This window comes from Rhinoraja longicauda, chromosome 31, assembly GCF_053455715.1.
Source record: "Rhinoraja longicauda isolate Sanriku21f chromosome 31, sRhiLon1.1, whole genome shotgun sequence".
Taxonomy (NCBI): Eukaryota; Metazoa; Chordata; class Chondrichthyes; order Rajiformes; family Arhynchobatidae; genus Rhinoraja; species Rhinoraja longicauda.
Genome location: NC_135983.1, coordinates 13,655,736 through 13,676,033, shown reverse-complemented (window position 1 = coordinate 13,676,033; position 20,298 = coordinate 13,655,736). Strand labels below are relative to the sequence as shown.

The 20,298-nt window shown below is 43.5% G+C and overlaps 1 protein-coding gene across 4 annotated transcripts in view; it reads left to right on the top strand.

Moving 5' to 3' along the window:
* Positions 1-20,298, top strand: part of exd3 (exonuclease 3'-5' domain containing 3) — a 104,335-nt gene that overhangs the window by 71,316 nt on the left and 12,721 nt on the right. The gene's annotated exons all lie outside the window — the stretch shown is intronic.

Genomic DNA, 20,298 nt, shown 5'->3' with positions numbered 1-20,298 from the left:
AAGGGGCAGTGTTTGATTACAACATAGATAGCAGTGGAATCAGGGCAGAGTTGGCAGGGGCAATGTAAAAGATCAGAGAATTTTACCCTGAGGGTTAAGCCGTAATCAGTAGCATTCATGTCTTCCATGATCTTTTATCCTTACTCAAGATTCAATTTGCTCAAATTAAGCCATGCCCTGAATACTTGCCAGAACCTCAGGACAACAGTGTGCATTGGTTAGAATATGCTTATTTCATCGGCACGCAGGGCAGAGAAGGCATTTATTATTATTTTTTCTTTATGAAAGTGATAAGTTTACAACTCAGGTTGCTGTATCGAACTTTATTCTCTGGCATGATCTTTGACCATGGTCTTTTCCTCGTTCTTAAGGTAATGATTCTTTCAACCATAAACAACCTCCCTTGGGATCTGGGGAACCTTATTTGAGTCTGGTAATCCAGCTCTTAATATAACTCTTGTTGGAGAAAGATACTAACAATTAGAACCAAAGAGAAACAAGAGCAACAAAATCTTGTTTTTAATTTGCAAATTCTGGGATAGGGGTCAAAGAAATATGGCGATTGTGTCCACAGTTAAAGTGGAAAATGCTGGAATCACTCAGCGGGTCAGGCAGCATCTGTGGAAAAATAAATAAAAGTTAATGTTTCAGGTCCGACAAAGGATCCCCAACTTGAAACATCAGCTCTGTTTCTCTTTCCACAGATGCTGCCTGACCTTCAGACTGTTTCCAGTGTTCTCTGTCTTTATTTTAGGTTTCCAGCAGCTGCAGCTTTTTTTGGATTTTCAATTGTGTAGAAGTCTCTGCTCTTAGTTAGAACTGGCGCCTATAACAGAGTGTTGATAGTCCTTTGCAGTTCTATGACATTTTATCATGACATGGTAACCACAAGAAACAAGCCCATCATCACAACACCACAGATTCATTCTCTTCAACTCCCTGGTTTCTAAGCCTCCTTCATAATAACCTCTTTCTCTTCCTCACCACATGCTCTTCACTTCAGTCTTGCCCTCATTTCTTTCATCACTCTCCCCTCACTCCTTGACCTTCTCTCTCCCCTTAACCCCTCATCCAGCCGATGATTGTGATAACAAACTATCACTTCACACTGTATGGAAGGTTAACCCGAACTGGGACTGCAAAGTTAGCCATGCTATTTTTAATTGTGAAATGACCGTGACAAACTATCTCCTCAGTGAATATGTAGCAAATGCACAGCATTTCATTAAAATCGGTTTGGTCACATATCATGTTGATATTTAGCGTATCTCAGAAAGTCTTGCCAGTTTCTGTGCTGCTGTCTCAGCATTACAGCCCACAATTCTATCAACACACCTTTCTCAGCATTACAGCCGCAACTCTGTGAACACAATTTCTTAGCATTACAGACCACAGCTTCAACTACACAACCGAGTTGTCATTCTTAACAATCATGCATGCTTAACAATCAATTCTGCAGGTTCATTTTATTCCTCTAGGAAACCACAATCCATATACAAGTTTTGTACATCCACATGCTGTCGCTCAGGATCTGAACCACTCTCTACTTAATGCTTTCAGCACAGCACTTGGGATTATAGGGTCATAGAGTCATGCAGCGTGGAAATGGGCACTTCAGATCAACTCGTCAATCCCCATCAAAGCTAGTCCCATTTTCTCCATTTTTGGTCCAGATCCCTCCAAACCTTTCATATCCATGGACCTGCCCAAATTTCTTTTAAATCTCATTATCTTACCTGGGTCAACTACTTCCTCTGGTAGCTCAATCCATTTGCCCACCAACGCCTGTGAAAAAGTTGCCTCTCCAGTTCCTATTAAATCTTTCCTCTCTTACCGTAAACATATGCCTTTAGTTCTTGATTCCCTCATCCTGGAAAAAAGATTGTGTGAATTCACCCAATCTATTCCCCCTCATGATTTTATAAGATCATCCTTCAGCCTCCTGCATTGTAAGGAATTAAAAACTAGTTTGCTCAAGCTCTCCCTATAGCTTAGGCCCTCGAGTCCTGGCTACATCCTTGTAAATCATCTTTAGACCCTTTCCAGATTGATGGCATCTCTCCTTTCGCTGGATGACCAAATGCAAACACAATATTCATCACCAACGTCTTGTACAAATGTAACATAACGGCCCAACTTCTAAACTTAATTCCCTGAATGACGAAAGCCAGAGTGCCAAAACCCTCTTCACTACCCTCACTATCTGCGATGCCACTTTCAGGGAATTATGTACTTGATACTGGTTAATCTCAGAGTTGAGGCTGAAGGAAAGTGTTTGATCGCTGGAAAGAGCAGTCTCCAAACTGTGCATTCTGTAGTAGACACCATAGATAGTGAATGCTGGAAGGTTGAGACCACGAGTGTCTAGCTATTGTTTCCTTTAGATCTGTGTCTGTCATTTTTCTGTCTCCAAGCCAGAACAGTTGTGCTTTCTCACTAGTCATGCCAGAGAGGATTTGGGCTAATATCTTCCAGTTCATGGTTCCTATCACCCTTCTTAATGTTTGTTTTGAGCATGTCCTTAAAGTTCCTCCTCTGGCCTCATGAGCAGCTCTGACTTTGGCAGTTGTTTGGGTGGGCGTGCATAAGGCATGCGTACATAGTTTCCTGTGTATCACAGCTGACAGTGTCTGGTAGGAACAGAGCTTCAGCTTTTATCCACTTAAGTTCAGGATTTGGACAATCCTGTTAACTACTATCCTGTTAGATTATCCAGTTAATTCTCCTAGTTATTTCTTCTCTTAGTCACTTCTTCTGAACATGGTATCTCTTTCGGTTAACTCTTTCACTTCACAATCTGCTCTCTTTTTGCTCAGAACTAGACCGATTCTCCCAGGAACTCTCAACTGAGGTCTAATATTATCCTTTTAACCCTTAGTTGGATTTGAACATGCCTCCCAAGAAATTCACCTTGGGAATTAGACTGTTAAACTGTTAAGTCTTCAGGCCTGTGATTTAGCCTATCCTAACATTGACAATATTGACTCAAGGCACCTACTGTTTGATTAACTCTTTCACCTTGTACATCAAATTCTTCAGTTCAGGGCTTGAGCTATCCATCCATCAGCTCCTTCTCAGATTCCTCCCATTAATTCTTTGAGCTGTGGAGCCCAACAAAGCATCCTTTAATTTATTCTGTTCTCACCTCCATTTATTCACCCTTTCACACATTTATTTAGGGCCTGCGACTGACTTCCTATTAATCTTTTAGCTGATGTGTCAGGCCGTCCTTCAGCTTTGTAATTCCCCTCTATTGACTGCTACAGTTGTCAGACCATCCTGCTTTTAGCACTGATCCCCGTGGAACCCTGAGTTACATGTACATGGATAGGAAAGGTTTGGAGGAATATGAGCCAAATGGGATCAGCTCAGGTAGACACCTTGCCGGCATTGACGTATTGGGCCTGAGGGATTTATAGGTGATATAGGTGACCCTTCTTGATTCTGGGTCCCGACCTGAAACATCACCTCTCCATGTTGGGTGCTGGACAGCCACAAATCTGGGTAAAATCACACCGCTCCACTGCAGCTTGAGACATCTTCAACTTTGCAATGACATGCAACAAAGAGCAAGACGAGGTTTGATTAAGATTTTTAGATTTTTATTTTTAGATTTAGAGATACAGCGCAGAAACAGGCCCTTCAGCCCACCGGGTCCACGCCGCCCAGCGATCCCCGCACATTAACACTATCCTACACCCACTAGGGACAATTTTTTTTTACATTTGCCCAGCCAATTAACCTACAAACCTGTACGTCTTTGGAGTGTTAAGGAATAGTCTGCATGCTATTGTGCATGGGAGATCGTGTCTTACAAATTTGATTCGTTTTTTTTGAAGAAGCCATATAAGTTGTCTATGTGGACTTCCGCAAGGTCTTTGATAAGTTTGCTTTTGAAGGCTAGATTACACAGGATCCAGGGAAAGCTAGATTAACTGAATACAGAACTGGCTCTGTGGTAGGACGCAAAGGGTGGTGGTGGTGGAAGGTTATTTTCAGTGTGGGAACTCTCTGAAATCTATTTCCGACTAAATATATTTAGCTAGAGAAACAGCAAGAAGTTCCTACCTGGCAACACAAGCTAACTGGCCAACCTTGAAACTCAAAGCAGGGTAGGAAAGTTTAAACATGCAAATGGGCTGCGGTCCCACAGGGCAGGCAGGACATGGATGCCAGTCGTCTTCATCTACAGGGCACATTCCAGCCCACGGGAGAGGTTCATCTAGACACAACACTCAGTAATTTGGCCTCACTGATATTTCTCAAAGTGCCGCATTAGGCAGCCTCTATATGAGTATAACCATTGCTAAAGAGAAACATTGGTTGGTTAAGCGTGAGAGTACTCCAGTGCATTGTTAGTCACTGCAGAGAGAAGGCAGCTGAGCCTTTTTACCTGATAATAAGGGAGCATGTTGATCATCAGTTCCATAAGGGGCTTTTATCGTTTAAGTGTCAGAGGCCCCAGGCAGAGTTTATCTTGGTATCACAACTCCTTATTACTTCTAGACAAATGGTAGCACACATCCATTGCTCAGCTCGGTGACAAGCCGATCTTCCTGTCATGTACACAGCAATATAACAGTAATGCTCAGTTGTACAAGTTGGTGTGGCATATAATAGAGTCCTAGATCTTGTGCAATGGTGCTGTATCGTATTGAATATACAGTGCCTGCAATGTTTAGGGCTGTGGATCGTTTAAAATGCATGTGTATAACATGGTTGTACATGTGTAAGAAAGAACTGCAGATGCTGGTTTAAATCGAAGGTAGACACAAAAAGCTGGAGTAACTCAGTGGGACAAGCAGCATCTCTGGAGAATTGGAATGGGTGATGTTTCGGGTAGAGACACTTCTTCAGACTGATCTGAAGATGGATCTCGACTCGAAATGTCACCCATTCCTTCTCCAGAGATGCTGCTTGTCCTGCTGAGTTACTCCAGCTTTTTGTGTCGACCACATGGTTGTACATTCTACGGTGTTCAGGTATAACGTGTATCTGTGTTGCGTATATTCTGCATTGTAAAGGATGTTATAGCAGTATATCCTTTAGAAAAATGTACTGATATACAGGAAATATATTCTGTAGTTTAAAGTGTTGCATATTCTGATGTTTACCGGTGCAAAAGATAATGATCGTATGTTTAGGATTGTGTATCCTATAATGCACATATGGCAATAGCAGGCTACCTTGTTATAATCAAATTTTACAGAACAATATTTACTGCATTCATTTGAAAGCCAATGTGCAAATTTGCAGTAACAACACCCTCTGAGGCACTGGGTTACACGGGTCATGTCTTAATCTCAGTTCCGGATCCCAAGCCAAATGCAAGCTGGGTCTCTCACACAGGGAACAATATCAGTCTCAGAGAGGATGAGACAATCTCACTAAATATCTCTGCTCAGTTTCCCAAAGAGAAAACTTCAATCAGATCAAGTTGTCACCTGGCAAAGGTGATTGATATAAATAATAGTGACAACCTTTTAAATCTCTTGACCCACATTTTGCTTGGCACAATCCGGAAATGGGAAATGGGAAGTGGACAGTAACGGGAAAGTGCAGATGTTGTTAATTTACAGAATGCAGGAGTTAATTGACTGATTACCGTGAAGTTTGTCCAACCCTGGGAAATAACCAAGCTCTGACTGATGGATGCAGTCTGATGTGTTGCTGGAAAGGCACGGGATAGAGGCTGCTGTATCAGGGAGATCAATGCCATTTGGAGCACAGCCACAATTGCTCAAACTGTCCAGCTTTCCCCTTGAGTTTTATATAGCAATGTCCAAGTTCTGATAAGCACATTGGAACCAGATGTTACTGCTACTTAAACAGATGCTGCAGTCGCCCGTTCAGTTTTTTAATCATCCATGTTCGATTGTGCTCTGGAACTAGCCTTTGTTTGACATGCCCTGTCATTCAGCTATACACTTGTAAACAGAGAGAGGTGGGCTCAGACTGGTAATGGCGTATCTCACCTGTTACCCTGTCACCATGTTAAGTTGCGGCAGGACTTTTCAGTCATTGACATGTTTGTATGATCTGTGAGGTTTGTTCTGGTCATTAATGAGTTATTTCCCACAGTGAAAGACACTACAGTCAATGATGGGTGGTTACATTCATTTCATCATTGATAAGTTAATATTGTTGGAATAAGAAACTTTCGCCAATGACAAATACCTAGTCACACAGTCATAAAATGAACTTGAAATTTTTTTTAGTGCATCCTCTGTGAAGGAAAATAGGTAATTCCAATTTACTCTATCCAGGCCAGTCATAATTTTATACACCTCAGTGCATAAAATAGTACACTGAGGCAATGTGGGCAGAGCTCAAAAATAAGAAAGGTATCGCAAAATTCTGGAGTAACTCAGCAGCTCAGGCAGCATCTAGGAGAGAGAGAATGGGTGACGTTTCGGGTCGAGACCCTTCTTCAGACTGAAATAAGACAGGTGCAATCAATTTCATAGCCAGCTTATCCCAATAGCCGGCATCAGATGGAGGAACAGATATGAAGATTGATTATGGAAAGATGTAAAGGTAACAGATTGCTGTGGTGCATGGATGACTCTAACTTCCTCAATCTTAACTGGGACTTTCTAAGTGCAAAACCTATACGGACAAAATGTGTTGGGTGTAACCATGGGAGTTCTTGAAACATGTGGATAGTCCAACTTGAGGAGAGACTTTACAGGATCTTGTATTGGGAAATGAGCCTGGCTAGGTGACTGGTCTTTCAGCGGAAGAGCATTTTGGGAAGAGCATTTAATGATCACAACTCCATAAGTTCTAAGGTGGTTATAGATAAGTCTGGACCCTGGGGAAAAGTACTAAGTTGGGACGAGGCAGGCCACCAGTTCTTTTCCAACTTTCTCCCTCCTGCTACAATCAGTCTGAAGAAGGGTCCCAACCCAAAATCACACCAATCCATTTCCTTCAGAAATGCTGCCGGCCCACTGAGTTACTCCAGAACTTGTAGGGGTTTAAAAAAAACTTTATTAGGCTGGAGCTTGGGAGAGTAAATTGGGATCAGGTAAGTTCACATCAGGAATGGGAGTTTTATAAAGACTGGCTAATCAAACTTCAGAACCGGCATGTTCCAGTGAGGGAGAGATATAAAGGTGGCACGGTAAGGAAACCTTAGGTGATCAGAGCGGTTGTAAATATGGTTAAAAAGTAAAAGGAACCATATTTAAGGTTTAGGAAGATTAAATCAGACAAGGCCTTAGAGGAATATGTAGCAAACAGAAAAGAACTCAAGCAGGGATTTGGAAGGGCCAAAAGAGGCAATGAAATACCATTGGATGTCAGATTAAAGAATATCCTAAGTCCTTATACATGTGCATTGAAGATAAGAGGGTAACCAGAGAGATGGTCGGACTATTTAAAGATTAAGGAGGGAATTAATGCTTGGAGTCAGAGAATGTCGGCAAGGTACTAAACAAGTACTTTGCAACAGTATTCACAAGGAGATGTGAGATCAGTCTGGGGTATACTAATATGCTAGGGCAAGTTGAGATCAAGAAGCAGGAGGCATTGGGTCTATTGAAGAGCATTGAGGTGGATAAATCCCCAAGGCCTGATGGGATCTATACCAGGTTATTGACGGAGGCAATAGGGAATATTGCAGGAGTCTTAATGAATATCTTTGCATCCCTTCTAGCCACATGTGACATCCCAGACTGGAGAGTAGCCATTGTTGTTCCTTTGTTTGTGAAGGGAAATATAGATAATGCAGGAAATTATAGACTGGCAAACCTCACATCAGTGGTCAGGATTCTTGACCACTTTGGAGAGGATTCTTCAGGATAGGATGTACTCGGATTTGGAAGGGAATTGGATAATTTGAGACATTCAGTGGCTTTGTCCGAAGCAAGTCGTGTCCTACAAATTTGATTGATGACAGTAGGGAAGTGAATGTTGTCCACATGGATTTTATTAAGACATTTGATAAAAGTCCCTCGAAATAATCTAATCCAGAAGATTGAGATGCAGGGGATCCACAGTGACTTGATAGTTTGGATTCAGTACTGGCCTGCCCATAGAAGACAGAGGGTAGTAGTGGAGGGGTGTTATTGTGGCTGGAGGTCTGTGACCAGTGGTGCTTCACAGGAATCTGTGGTAGGACCTCTGATTTGTGATATGTATAAACAATTTGCACCTAAATTCAGATGGGTTGGTTCGTAAGTTATTAGTTAACACCAAAATTGGTGGAGTTGCAGACAGTGAGGAAGGCTGTTACAAGATACAGCGGGATAGAGATCAGTTACAGATATGGGCGGAGAAATGGCAGATGGAGTTTAATCTAAGAAAGTGAATGGTTTTGCACTTTGGGAGGTAGAATGTAAGGGGAAAGTATACCAGTTAATGGCAAGACACTTCACATCATTTATGTACAGAGGGATCTTGAGATCCAAGTCCATAGCTCTCTGAAAGTCACAACAGAAGTAGAAAGAGTGTAAAGAAGGCTTATGACATGCTATTGGTCGAGCTAGGATGTCATGTTGCAGCTTTATGAAACTTTAGTTAGGCCACATTTGGAGTAATGTGGGCAGTTCTGATCGCCCCTTTTACAGGAAGGACATAGAGGAGGCTTACTAGAATGCTGCTTAGATTAAGGGGTATACGTTATATGTGGATGTTGGACAAAGTTGGATTGTTTTCTTTGGAGTGTTGGAGGCTGTGAGGAAACCTGATATATGAGTATAAAATTATTAGAGGCATTGGTGGGGCAGATAGTAGAACCTATATCTCTGGGTAGAAACACCAAAGTGGGCATAGTTTTAATATTAGAGGGGGGATGTTTCAAGGAGATGTGCGGGGAGAGTTTTTTGCAGAGGGTGGTGTGTGCCGAGAACGCGATGCTGATGATGGTGTTGGAAACAGATTCAATAGCACCGTTTAAGAGGCCTTTAGATAGGCACATGGATTTTGCAGGGAAATGAGCGATATGGATCACGCATAGGCAGGGGAGATTAGTTTAGCTTGGCATCATGTTTGTCACAGACATTGTGGGCAGAAGGGCCTGTTCTTAAGCTGTATTGTTGTATGTTCAATGTCTTCCCTCAGTTTTCTCTGTTCCAAGGAAAATAACCAGCCTACCAAATCTTTTCTCAGTAGATGATTGTTTTCCAATGTGGCAACATCTTCATAATCCTCCTCTGCACCCATGCCAGTGTAACCACATTTTGCCTGTAATTTGGTGACCGGAAATAGCCACAATGGTAGTCAGGTTGAGATGCAACTAGTGTTGCATATAGTTCAAACTATAATGTTCTGATTTAACAAAGCAAGGAAAGCAGTATGCCCTTTAAGGCATTCCCTGCAAAACGTCACCCATTCCTTTTCTCCAGAGATGCTGGCTGTCTCGCTGAGTTACTCCAGCTTTTTGTTTCTATCTTTTTCCTTTTAAGGCTAACTTGTTTACATATTGTGCGACCATTAAATAACTTTCAATTCACAAATTCCATCACCACACTCCCCACCATATTTCCAAATTCTGTTTGACTAATTTGGGGAAGTTTTTCCAAAGAGGTAACAAAATATAGATGAGGCCAATAAGGTTGAAATGACTACATGGACTTAAGTTAGGCCGTTGACAAGGCCCCATGTGGGAAACCGATTCAGAAGATTAGAGCCAAGCTCAAGTTGGCAAATGAGATCCAAATTATGATTGCTTATGACATTGTGATTGTAAGCATGTGACCCGCAGCGTACCACTGGAATTGGTAACTTGCAGGTTGTTAAGTACATTGCAATTTGGATATAAATATAGGAGGGGCATTTAGTAAAGTTGCAGATTACATGAAAATTGGTGGCTGTTGTTGAGAGTGGGGAGGCTGAAGGATGATGATGATTAGTTGGTAATTGCTGATTGAATTTAATGCTGATGTCTGAGGTGATGCTATTTGGGAGGATTAATAAAAGTAGGACATATGCACTGGAAAGGTCTTAAGGAATACTGTGGGCAGGGGAACCTTGGTGCACAAACACAAAGATCCCTGAAGGTGGCAGCACAGGTAGGTAAGGTGGTGAAGAAGGAATATAGAATGGGTAGGAATGAAACTGCAGATGCTGGTTTAAAACGAAGATAGACACAAAAAGATGGAGTAACTCAGTGGGACAGGCAGCATCTCTGAAGAGAATCCCTGTTCTTTCTCTCCAGAGATGCTGCCTGTCCTGCTGAGTTACTCCAGCTTTTTGTGTCCTATCAATGCTTGCCTTCATTAGCCTGGCATGGAATATAAGATCAGAGAGATTATGTTACAATTTTATAAAACATTGTTTGGGTCACAGCTGAGTGGTATGTACAGTTCTGATCATTACCCTATAGGGAAGATACATTTGCACTTTAGAGGGTGCAGAGGAGATTTACCAGGATGTAGCCTGGGATGCAGTATTTCAGTTTGATTAATAGATATAACATGGAAACAGGTCCTTCAGCCCGTTGAGTCTATGCTGGCCATCGATTGCCAGTTCACACTATTTCTGTGTTATCCCACTTTCTCATCTACTCCCTACGCTCGGGGAAAGATACGGAGGCCAATTAACCTACAAACCAGCACGTCTTTGGGATGTGGGAGTAAACCAGAGCACCTTTGGGATGTGGGATGTGGGAGTAAACCAGAGCACCAGTAGGAAACCCACAAGCTCACAGGGAGAACATGCAAACTCCATACAGATGACACCCGAGGTCAAGATTCAACCCGGGTGTCTGGTGCTGTGAGGCAGTTATGAGGAGAAACTGGATAGGCTGGGTTTTTTCACTCAGAACATGGAAGGACCTGAGAGGTAGACAATACTATGAGAGGCATAGATAGGGTGGTATCTGTAACCAGAGGGCATCGGTTCGGGGCAGCAGAGTGTAAGAGGTAAGGAAGAGATCTGGGGCAGAATCTGTACACTCAGAGTGGTTGAAAACGGAAACACACTATCTGAGTGAATGGTGCAGGCAGATACAACTTTTGATGAGTACCTAAACAAGCACTAGAATCACCAAGAGAAAGGTCTACAGGTCACTTGCTTGTAAAAGAGATTAATGTAGATAGCATTTAATGTTTGCATTGAAATGATGGGCCAAAGGGCCAGTTTCTGTGCTGTGTCACAATGCTTCCATGAAACATCCCAATAACTGTCCACACCCAACATTTGCCCACTATATCATCTCACCAGCATGTTGGGATGGTGTGTGGGGATAGGAAGTGTGTGTCGGCAGAGGGAAGACCACATCTTCACACCAATCCCCATAGCCACCCTGTACAACTTCCACACTCGCCAGCCCTCCACCTCCACAGCCCACTGTCACCTCCCAAACACCACCTCTACTCAACACCCCACCACCCCTAACCACACTCCACACCTCACACATGCCCCCCACCTCCCAAACACCATCTCTACTCAACACCCCACCACCCCTAACCACACCTCACACATGCCCCCACCTCCCAAACACCATGCTTCTCCACCTCCATAGCCCGCCACCACCCTCCACACCTCACACATCACTCCCACACACCAGCCCCACTCCCCACACATTGTCCCCACACTCCATGTGCATTATCCCCACCCCAAACACCACCACCTCACCCCGCCCACACTCCACTCCCCACACACCATTCCCACCCCAAAAAACCAACCCCAATGCCCACACACCGCCTCCACAGAGCAATGCCCACACACACACCACGTGCACACCCCCACACACACTATGCACCCCCCATTACTCCCCACGTACCCCCACTCACACCCACCATGCAAACCACTCATACACCTCCCACACACACCAGTCACACACACACACACACACACACACACACACACACACACACACACACACACCCCCACACACACAAACACCCCCCCCCCCTCTACACCACTCATCCATATCTCACTGGCAGTGGCAACCCAAGTAGATGGTGAGGTAAAGCAGGCATATGGTCTACTTGCCCTCATCAGTTGGGCATTGAATATAATTGGTTTGGCTACACATCACTCCACACACATCACCCTCGCATACCACCGCCACAAACCACCCCAGACACATGGTGGCAGCAATAGACAATAGGTGCAGGAGGAGGCCATTCGGCCCTTCGAGCCAGCACCGCCATTCAATGTGATCATGGCTGATCATTCTCAATCAGTACCCCGTTCCTGCCTTCTCCTCATACCTCCTGACTCCGCTATCCTTAAGAGCTCTATCTAGCTCTCTCTTGAATTGATAGAGTTGCTACCTTACATTGCTAGAGACCCATGTTCGATCCTGACTACGGGTGCTGCCTGTACGGAGTTTGTACATTCTCCGTGACCTACGTGAGTTTTCTCTGAGATCTTTGGTTTCCTCCCACACTCCAAAGACGTACAGGTTTGTAGGTTAATTGGCTTGGTGTCAATTTAAAATTGTCCCCTGGTGCCTGTAGGGTAATGTTAATGTGCGGGGATTGCTGGTCGGTGAGGACTCGGTGGGCCGAAGGGCCAGTTTCCGCGCTGTATCTCTAAACTAAGCATATCCTATGCACCGCCCCCACCCACACACACCACCCTCATACCACACAACACACCTGCCCTTTGCAGCACTCCCACCCCCTTGCACCATCTTCCCACGCTGCCACCTCACGACGCCTCCCCCACACTAACCTCTCACGCCATCCTCTTAGACACCACACACCCTCTATCACACGCACTCACTCTCCTTTCCCACAGCACTTCACACGTCCGACCCTCCACACATTTGTTGGGATATTCAGGATGCTTCAGTGGGAGAGGTTTTGTGTCCTCCTTGGAAGTGTTAAATTTGTCAGTTTTCAAAGTCATAAAGTTGTGTTTTTTTTTATCGGTGTTGTGGGTGTGAGTCTGAAATTACCTTTTGTTTCAGGTGATCTTCCTGTTTCTCCCAGCAGTGGCCTCTCTTTGGAATGCAGACTTCACTGCTGTGTAAATCTGAGTGAAACCTGACTCTGCTTGGCCCCATCCCCCCACTTTCCCACAGTGGTTAGAAGTCAGCAGGCTTTCTCACACACCTCCCCTGGGGCCAGGGAGAGGACACGGTGCTCTCTCTATTTCTCTCTCTGCCTGTGAACTGCCTGTCGTTGCTCTTTCATGTTTTAGTTTCACTCTCCAACAGATCTTTTGCACTGTTCCTGTCCTTTCAAACCGGAGGAAATTCAGAGGCATCGCGGAAAAAAAAAAGTCACACGCAGGAGTGCTTTTAAGAGTGCAACTTTGAATCAAAGAGCTTTGGTACATAGACCGCAGGGACTGTGGCCTCCTATTCTCAACCATAGCAGGAATCCAGTGATGGGGTGGAGCCAAAGCAGTAGCATTGCTGTGGGTTAGCTCTGTTACACAGAGACACAACTACAGCCTGATGCTACCTGATTCCCCGAGAGTTGTGAATTTCTGGAATTCTCTGCCTCAGAAGGCAGTGGAGGCCGATTCACTGGATGCATTCAAAAGAGAGTTAGATAGAGCTCTTACAGCTAGCGGAATCAAGGGATATGGGGAGAAGGCAGGAACGGGGTACTTGATTGTGGATGATCAGCCATGATCACGTTGAATGGAGGTGCTGGCTCAAAGGGCCGAATGGCCTTCTCCTGCGCCTATTGTCTATGTATCTATCTATTCTGAACAAATGGCATCCCATTCCTGCCTGATCTTGTTCACCCACATAAACAATAGCAAATTGCAGCCACTGTGAAAATGGGAGTTACGATAAGTGGCAAACCTTCTTCTGTGTTTCATATAGTTCCAATGTATAAATTTGCGATAGGCAGCCCACGTGTACATATTTTTACGGGCCCTGCGTCCATAATGAAGATAGGTAGTGCCAGTACAGTGGTTTAGGGCCAGTGCTTGGCCTTGGTGAGGCATGTGAGGAGATTCGGCATGTCCACAAGCATTCTCTCAAACATCTACAGATGTACTATAGAAACTAATTTGACAGGATGCCTCTTGACCGCCTGAACTTGCAGAGAGTGGTGAACACAGCCCAGTCAATCGCAGGCTCATTACTTTCTTCCATCCGAAGATAGACACAAAATGCTGGAGTCTGAAGAAGGGTCTCGACCTGAAACATCACCCATTCCTTCTCTCCAGAGATGCTGCTGACACACTGAGTTACTCCAGCACTTTGTGCCTATCTTTGGTATAAACCATCCCTATCACATGCCTTTCACAGTGGAGCTACTAGATACTCTCACCTCTACCTCAAATGATTATAGTTATTGCACCTCCGTATTTTTTTGCTCTACTTTAGATTGCATTACAATCTTTGCACGATTCTGCAGTTTTGCATTCATGGTCGTCTTTTGTGGTTACATCTATCATTGGCGTGAATATAAGCAAATAAGAAATGTTATTGCATCCTAGTGTATCTGACAGTTAATTAATCTAATTTGAATCTGAAATGGCTGTGCTCCAAGCAGTTTTTTCAGAAACCATTGGACTCCATCTTTGCTGATCATGCTTTGTGGACGGTTCCATCACTTTCCACTCTGGCGTTGTAGCTGTCAGGAGGATCAGTTTGAGATGTGAACCAGAGTGTTTTCATGGTGGGAGTAGCAGTTTTGATTGGCAGTTGCAGTGTGTTGGTTATGTGTTATATTGAGCCAAAGGGTCAGAAGGTGATCACTATTTCCACAGGGGGACTCACTAAGGCACATTGTTGATGAGTAAAGGTCACCGTGTGAAGACACTGTTACTCGCATGTGGAGCAAGGCAGTACAAAAGAGCGATAAGCAGCCCACGTACATAAGAAGAGAGAGGTTGCACCTGTGTATACATCAGAGACAGCATTTATATACAGATAAGCAGCCACAGGGAATATTACCGAGACATAAAGCACCTGCGTACATATTGGTTATATGCAACAGTAGTGTCTTGGCATACCTGCATAAATAACAGAAATAGGCAGGCCCAGAGCATGTGACAGATAGGCAATGCATTTATATGTAATGGCAATAGGTAGCTCCTGGGTGTACAATAGCAATAGGTACAATTATATAAATAATAGAGATTACCAGATCTGGTATATAAAATAGACTTGGTATACCCTTTGTACATAAAAGATAGGCAGCACCTGCACATATAGTCAATAACCCTCTACCTATAAAACACAAAAAATAGATATTCAGTCCATATGGAGTCCAAACAGGGCATTCTATCAGTCCCGTACCCCAGTTGTTTACCAGAGCCTTGGATATTATTTTCTCTCAGGTGCCTATCAAATCCAATCCAATTGACATTTGAAAACCCTGATTATCATTCCACCACTCTGATAGGCAATGAGATCCAGATCATAATTAATCCCTGTGGATAAATGGTTTTCCTCACCGACCTCTGTAATCTTTTCTTAAAAATGTTAAACCTGTTCATTTTAATCCTACTAATAGTTTACTCTGTGTTTCCGCTATCAAAACAGTGATGACTTTTGAAAAGCAAAAAAATCACAGATGCTGAATATCGGAAACAAAGACAGAAAACGCTGGAAATGGTCATAAGGTCATAAGTGATAGAAGCAAAATTAGGCCATTCGGCCCATCAAGTCTACTCCACCATTCAATCATGGCTGATCTATCTGTCTCTACTAACCCCATTCTCCAGCCTTCTCCCCATAACGCCTGTACTAATCAAGAATCTATCTATGCCTTAAAAATATCTATTGACTTGACCTCCACAGCCTTCTGTGGCAAAGAATTCTACAGTATCTCTGGCAGCATCAGTGGAGAGTGAAACAGCTAATATTTAAGGTCAATTGTCAATCATCGGAATTGGAAACGTGAGAAAACAAGCATGTTTTAAGTTGTGTAGGAAGGAGCTGCAGATGCTGGTTTTAACCCAAGATGGACACAAAAAGCTGGAGGAAAACTCAGCGGGACAGGCAGCATCTCTGGAGAAAAGGAATGGGTGACGTTTCAGGTCGAGACCCTTCTTCAGTTTAGTTTTGTTTCTCCAGTATGGAGGACGCAATGCAAGAATCTGCCCTTTGGCCTCTTCTCACCCCATCACCCAGGGACTCAAGTAGTCCCAGCTGAAGCTGCACTTTATTTGTACCTGTCCCAACCTGCTGAACTGCATTCAATCTTCACCAAACCTCTTGAAGCACCATCTTTGAGTCCGCAAGAGCAACCATAAACTTCCAGTTAGCTGCCACTATATTTCTCCACCCCAGGGATTGCACCTCATCTTCTGTCCAGTCATACTGCAACTCCTGGGACACAAAACTAAATTGAACTACTTCAGATTACCAATTTGTGTGTCAGATCTGCCTGGTTCTGATCCAAGGTCATCAGTGTGCTGAAGTCACATTCTTCTGAGGGGAGACCAGCATCCAGGTGCTTGATGGGGCATTGAGCACACCTAGAGCTCTTCAAAATAATGATTGAAAGGTAGTTTTTTTTGTACCTTTTTCTAAGATTCCCTCAGTGTAAACCAAGCATTAATTTATTCTTAGTGCATTAATTAATATCAAATCACACAGGATTCATTTACGTGTCTGAAATACAAACAGAAAGTGCTGTGACAGACAGCACATCAGTAAGCATATATGGGGATAGCTAGAGTGTTGAACCTGTTAAATCAATGATCCTTTATCAGAACTGGAAAATAGGGAAATGTCTTTCCAACAATTTTTGTCTTTATTTCATTTCCTGCTGCTGTCTCCTTTTTGCCCTTGAGCCAATTTTCTATCTGTGTGTCTACCGTGTTCTTAGTTTTGCAGGCAGTCATCTTTGGTGGAACTTCACAAGCACCGTCCGAAAACTGACTTTTAACGGGATCTACTATAGTCCCTTCAACCGTGTTTTTTGTTACCTTAGCGAAAATACAATCAGTCAAGTATGATGTGCCTTTAACAAATCCATATCAGCACTCTTCTATAAACGTTTCTCTCAGATGCCATTCATTCCCCTGTTCAATGTTTCTAAAGGCTTCTGCACTTTGGAAGTTAAATTGACACCTTCAACAAATTAGGATGCATGCTGATTTGCTTAGTTTACGTATGATTAGTCTTTCTAGTACCTCCGCATCAATTTTCACCCCATCTATTACCTCTGTGGCCTCTCCTACTTTGGTTTTGGCAGCATCCTGTTCCTTGGTAAAATCCCATACAAAGTACACATTTAGCATTTCAGTGCTGCCTTCTACTTCTATGCATCGATCCCTATTTGCTCCCACCTGCTTACTTTTTACAATCTTTGTCCCCTCCCGATTGATAGGAATCAGTGGAATACTGTCTGGGATACTGTCCTCAAATGTGTGGCTGTCCATAGTGATTTGTCACCAGTGCACTTTTGCTTCCTGCTGACATGTGAGCCATGGTGCTAACCAGCGAGGGTCTGTGAAATTAGCAGTGAAACAAGGATGCTTTATTGCCCTGACACCTATCTCAATCTTTCCCACCGCAAAGCTGCACTTCATCTCTAAAAGACTTCCCTCAGAAGTGGAGCTAATCCTCAAAGCTAATGGGAAACTGTTCAATCCATGCAGACAGCACCTGGGAATTACAGTCACTCCAACCTCAGTAATCAAGCTGCTGCATGTACATGACCCTTGTGTTTGTTCACACTCGGAGACCAAGTTTTCATTAACTCATATCTGAAGTGTTTCAGAGAATGGGCTGTATACTCAACATTTACTAAAACAAAAAGATAAGACTCAAAATGCTGGAGTAACTCAGTGGGACGGGCAGCATCTCTGGAGAGAGGGTGTTCTGAAACGTCACCCATTCCTTCCCTCCAGAGATGCTGCTTGTCCCGCTGAGTTACTCCAGCATTCTGTGTCTATCTTTGGTGTAAACCAGCATCTGCAGTTCCTTTCCTACACATTCACAAAAACAGCCACACTGCCCTCCAACAAACAAAATACTTGGATAAATCCTAGAAAAAACTGGACTACTTCCCAGATCTGAGAATTTACATCTCACCAAAGGCAGACATTAATGATTTCGATCCCCAGAATCTTCAATGTGCCGCACAGCTGCCAGTCAATTGAGGATATGGATGTTTGAAGATCAAGACCACCGTCACAAAATTCATGGGCTACAATATAGCAGTGATCCTATGCTGAGACCTGAACTATCTTCAGCAGCACTGAAGGCACTTAAAAGATCCCAGCAATGCTGCCCAACAGAACCCTCCAAATTAATTGGAAGGATAAATGAACGACGATCAGTGTTCTCTTCCTTGTCAATATTCCCAGCTTTGGGGATGTTTCAAATGAGCGGAAGGAGTTTTCAAGAAAATCTTGAGTCTAGTCTGGTTGAAATCTGGAACATGCTGCCAGAGGAGGTAGTGGAATCAGATACAATTAAAACATTTAATTGTAGATACTAGATACTAAGAGATGCAAGATATAGAAGAATACGGTCCTAACATGGGCAAATGGAATTAGTGTAAGTGAGCCAAGCAGAGCACTTGGAGGGCTTATTTCTGAGCTGTACAATTCAAAGATTCTATGACGGCCAAAAGGTGAAAATAATCTTCCTTCAATCCCTTCTAAGTCTCTTTCCCCATACCATGATCATGTCCCCTTGTTTTTGACACCTCTGCTGTGGGGGAAAATCTTCCTATTATCTTCCCTGTCAATATCCCTCATAATTTGTAAACTTCAGGTCTATTCCCTCTTCCCCACTCCTTTTGCTCCAGGAAAACAAACACAGTCAATCTCGTCACTCCTCAGAACTGAAATACACCATTGCAGACAACATCCTGGTGAATCTCCTCCACGGCTTATCCAATGTAATCAAATTCCTATTGTGTTGTATATAGTTATACCATGACCTCCATGCCCTTTCACGCCATGCCCTGGCTGATGAAGACAGATATTCTATTTGCCTTTCTTCACCACCATATTTCTATACCCTGCTGCCTTTATGTGTCTTTGGATATGTACACCCTGTGCAGTACTCCGTAGGGCCCTATCATTCATTCTGCATACCCTTATGAACAATCTTCACCTTTTTCTGGATTAAATTCCAAGTGCTAGTTCTGTGCCAACTCATCAATATTATTCTGTAGCTAAAGATCACTCTCCTCACTATCAAGCAAAGCACCAGTTTTTGCATCATCGGTAAACTTAGGAGACATGGTGTTTTCTGATCACTTTGGATCCAGGAATATTAAGTGACTAATCTTGCCCTTTTCTTTGAGTCATGATTCAAAGAACATCATGTTTATAATCCAACACTGCAATTTGTGCTTGCAAATTACCAGCTTCATTCATCACATGTTTTGTTTAAATACATGCCATTTTAAACCTGTTTATTCACAAAATGCTGGAGTAACTCAGCAGGTCAGGCAGCATCTCGGGAGAGAAGGAATGGGTGACGTTTCGAGTCGAGACCCTTCTTCAGACTGATGTCAGGGGGGCGGGACAAAGGAAGGATATAGGTGGAGACAGGAAGATAGAGGGAGATCTGGGAAGGAGGAGGGGAAGGGAGGGACAGAGGAACTATCTAAAGTTGGAGAAGCCGATGTTCATGCCACTGGGCTGCAAACTGCCCAGGCGAAATATGAGGTGCTGTTCCTCCAATTTCCGGTGGGCCTCACTATGGCACTGGAGGAGGCCCATGACAGAAAGGTCAGACTGGGAATGGGAGGGGGAGTTGAAGTGCTCGGCCACCGGGAGATCTCCCGGTGGCCGAGCACTTCAACTCCCCCTCCCATTCCCGCCCCCCTGACATCAGTCTGAAGAAGGGTCTCGACCCGAAACGTCACCCATTCCTTCTCTCCCGTGATGCTGCCTGACCTGCTGAGTTACTCCAGCATTTTGTGAATAAATCGATCTGTACCAGCATCTGCAGTTATTTTCTTATTTTAAACCTGTTGTTGTATTCCTAGCAATCTGTCTTAATCTGGCCCAATTTAATATTATTCTACTTCCTTCATAGCTGTTTAATACTACTTAATGCACCAATTCTGTCTTTCTTTACTTCTATTTGACCTTGCCCATTCCCTTGCTAATTTAGTTTCAACCCTCCTTAACCACAGCAGTGAGTCAGGTACATTAGCTCGTGTCTTAACAAAATGCAACTTGTCCATCCTCAATCAACCATCCCTCACACAGTTTTATTTTCGAGAGAAATTCACCTTACGGGGAGAAGTTGTTTGTTTCCTCAATTCTTGAAGAAGGTTGTTGATTAAATAAATTCCCTCTGCTGCAGAATGTAGATCAGAAGGAAAGCATTGGGCAGAGCATTGGCAGATGGAATTTAATCCCAACAAATGTGAGATGATGCATTTTAGGAAGTCAAACAGGAGCAGGACATAAACAGTAAATGATAGGATGCTACGGAACGTTGATGAAGTC